Source organism: Mobula hypostoma, chromosome 4 (genome assembly GCF_963921235.1).
Source record: "Mobula hypostoma chromosome 4, sMobHyp1.1, whole genome shotgun sequence".
Lineage (NCBI taxonomy): Eukaryota > Metazoa > Chordata > Chondrichthyes > Myliobatiformes > Myliobatidae > Mobula > Mobula hypostoma.
In genome coordinates, this window is record NC_086100.1 from 86,048,338 (window position 1) to 86,052,436 (window position 4,099).

The window sequence follows — 4,099 nt, forward strand, 5'->3', positions numbered from 1 at the left end:
GTCAGACAGAGAGAGAGAGAGAGAGTGAGAAACAGAGAGAGAGAGAGATACGGGGAGAGACACAGAGAAACACAGCAAGAGAGAGAGAGAGACAGACAGACAGACAGACCAGCGGAGAGGCAGAAACGGAATGACAGACACGCAGTTTCTCCTTCCCACACACCATTTAGCTTAAAGCCCTATCTGCAGCTCTAGTTATATTATTGTCCAGTACTTTGGTCTCAGTATGATACAAGATTCATGATTCATGATCCAAATAGAACAGCTCTTTCCTGCCCCTGTACTGAGGCGAGTGTCATAAAATTTAAAACCCACTTCATTCCTTGGGTCCCACACATAACCCCTCAGCAGAACCTTTTGTTCTATCTGTATCAATGAATCATGGCAACTGGATACTTCTCTTCCTGCTCAAAAATCTTCTACTAAGCAGATGAGATGTCCTGAACCCAGGCACCATCGTCAATGAATCTTGGTCCCAATGATAGAAAACTCTGTCCGTTCCTGAGATTATACCACCAGCAATTACAAATACATTTCTTTACTCTCTCCCCTCATGAATGGCTCCCTGAACTACAGTGCTCTGGTTAGGTTGTTCATCCTTCCAATTGCCCCCACACTCAACCACACAGGAAAAATATTTCAAACCTGTTAGAAAACTCTTATATGTTGGCTCCTTCAACATCTCCTGGATTCCTCTACCTCCCTCACTCAGTCACCCCCATCTGACCCTGACCGCTTCCTGTTGCATTGCAGTGTTAGGGTTTGTTTTTCCTAAGCAGTTAGAGGAATAGGTGGAGAGAGCAGTTTTGCCCTGTGGAATTTCCCTCACTAACACAGATACAGCTTGCACACTGTCATGGAGGGAATGATCATTCTCAGACCAGCTCCAGAGATGGGCCAATGGCACCACATCTGCTTCTGAGACTAAGAAGGGAAAGGTGACATCAGGCAGAGCAATATCAAAATGAAACTTGACTATTTGGAGCACAGATAGACATTACTGTAGCCACAGTCGAGGCTCCAGAATGGTGTGTTGCCTTTCTGGTCTCACAGTGGGTACAGAATATTCTAACAGAGGAGGGGTGAGCATCCGGAAGCTGTGGTCCCAATCGGTACCAATGACACTAGCTGGAGTGTGGATGAGGTCCTGCCAGATGATTTTAGGGAGCTAGGTAGAAAGATAAATAGCAGGGTTTTAATCTCAGGATTACTAAAAATAGATATGTGCTATAAAATATGTTGCAAAGGAGTGGTGTGAGAGAGAGAGCATCGGATTTTTGAATCATTAGGCTCTCTTACTTGTGCATCTTACTCAGCCCTCTCTATCCAAATCCTCTCCCTTCAAACACAGACCCAGTCTAATCGTGGCTACTGCACTGAACCTGGCTCACTTTCGATCACTGCTGTCTCCGTCACCCACATTCTGGGTCTGGCTCCTCCCACCCACTGCTAATGTGCTGATAAAGAATAATCTGCTCCAATGATGTGATTGCATACTGCTCCCATCCCTCAGAAAAAATAATTACATTCAACAAAAGTCAATACATTCAGGAATAGTAATATTGTTAATATTAAAAGGGTTCATAAGCATTTATTATACAGGACACAAGAATTGGGATTATGTTTGTTGGGTCAATTGACAACATTGAGCTGAAGCTGTTGAGCATGTGTTCGTTGGAGTCTGCTACTCATCTGAAACCAGACAAATCAATCTATTACTTCATGAAGGGGTTCACAGGCAACTTGAACCAGTATCCACGGCCTGAGTACAATGGTATCACTTTGCTCTCCTCAGTGAGGGATGTCGACATCCTACCCTTAAATTCACCGAACTGCTGAAGATACATTGAAAGACGGGTATCAAAAGGTAATCAATTACAGGAATAGATTTTAATAAGTAAATCAATAATCAGTTCAAAATGTGTATTTACAGTACCTTTATCAAATATCACCCCCCCCCCCTTGGAAGTTCCCATGGTCTATTACTTCACAACATTGAATCACAGTGGATTTAATTTGGTTATTTTTGACACTGATTAACAGAAACAGACTTTTGTGTCACAGTGAAAACAAATCTCTGCAAAGTGATCTAAATGAATTACAACTATAAAACACAAATTAATTGATTGCAAAAGTATTCACATTCTTTAATATGACACACCAAATCATCACTGGTGCAGCCAGTTGATTTTAGAAGTCACATAATTTGTTAAATGGAGATCTGTTTTTGGAGACCTGTGTGCATACAAAGTGTTTCAATTGATTGTAATAAAAACGCACATGTATCGGGAAGGTCCAACTGCTGGTGACTTAGCACCCTGGCAAAAGCAACACTACAAAGGCAAAGGAACACTCCAAGCAACTCCACACAATGAAAATTTCCAAGCCACTGAATATCCCTCGGACTACAGTTGTCAATCATCAAGAAATGGAAGAATATGGCACAGATATCAATCCACCTACACCAGGCCATCCTCAAAAACTGAGTAACCATGCAAGAAGGGAACAGTGAGGGAGGCCACCAAGAGACCTATGACAACTCTGGAGGAGTTACAAGCTTCAGTGGGTGAGATAGGAGAGACTGATTAAGGTAAAGAATTGAATCAGAATCAGATTTAATATCACTGGCATATGTCATGAAAGCTATTAACTTTATGGCAGTATTACAATAAAATACTTGATAAATTAATATAGAGAAAAAAAACTGAGTTATATTTAGTATTCATACCAATTAAACAGTTAAGTTAAAAATAAGTTTTGCAAAAAAAACAGAAATAAAAATCTCATGAGGTAGTGTTTGTGGGTTCGATGTCAATTTAGAAATCAGGTGAGTGAGGGGAACAAACTGTTCCTGAATCACCGAGTACGTCCCTTCAGACTTCGGTACCTCCTTCGCAACTGTAACAGTGGGAAGAAGGCATGTACTTGGTGGTGGGGATCCTTAATGGTGAACGCTGCCTTCATAAACGCACCGCCCCTTGAAGATATCTTGGATATTATGAAGGCTAGTACCCATGATGGAGCTGCTTAATTTAAATAGTTTCAGCAACTTACTTACATCTTGTGCAGTAGCTCATGCACCATCCATATCAGATGATGATGCAGCCAGTCACAACACTCTGCATGGTATATTTGTGAAAGTTTTTGAGTGTTTCAGTTGACAAACAAAATCTCCTCAAACACCAAATGAAATATAGCCACTGTCTTGCCTTCTTTATATCTGTATCAATATGTTGAGTATAGGTTAGGTCCTCAGATCTTGACACCCAGAAAATTCAAATTAGTCACTCTCTCCACTTCAGATTCCTCGATGAGGATTAGTTTGTAGCTCGTAGGTCTTGCTGAAGTTGAGTGCAATGTTGTTGCTGTGTTGCCACTCAACTAACTGGTATATCTCATTCTGCACACCCTCTCATCTCCATCTGAGATTCTACCAACAATGTTTGTATCACCCATTAATTCTTGATGGCATCTGAGCCATACATAGCCACACAATCATGGACATAGAGAGAAAAGAGCAGTGGGCTAAGTGCACATCTCTGAGGTGCGTCAGTGTTGATTGTCAGCAAGGAGGAGATATTATCACTTTTTGGTTTGTAAATTGAGGATCCAGTTACAGAGGCCTAGGTGCTGTAGCTTATCGATCAGGACTATAGGAATGATGGTGTTAAGCACTGAGTTTTGTCAATGAACACCATCCTGACATAGATGTTTAGATTGTCCAGGTGATATAAGGCAGGGTGAAGAGCCATTGAGACTGCATTTGCCGTAGAGCTATTGTGGTGATAGGCAAATTGCAGTGGGTGCAGGTCCTTGCTGAGACAGGAATTTATACTAGCCATGACCAACCTCTCTGTGAGCATTTTATCACTGTAGACGTGAGTGCTACTGGATGATAGTCGTTAGGGCAGCTCACATTGCTGTTCTTGGGCACTGGTATAATTGTTGCCTTTTTGAAGAAGATAGGATCCAGTTCGAAATTTGATCTCCAATTTCCAAATCAAAAGACCACAACCTCTGCAGTGAGAGATTGAAAATGTCTTGGAGTACATCCGCCAGTTGATTGGTTCCAGTTTTCAGAACCTTACCAGGTACTCCA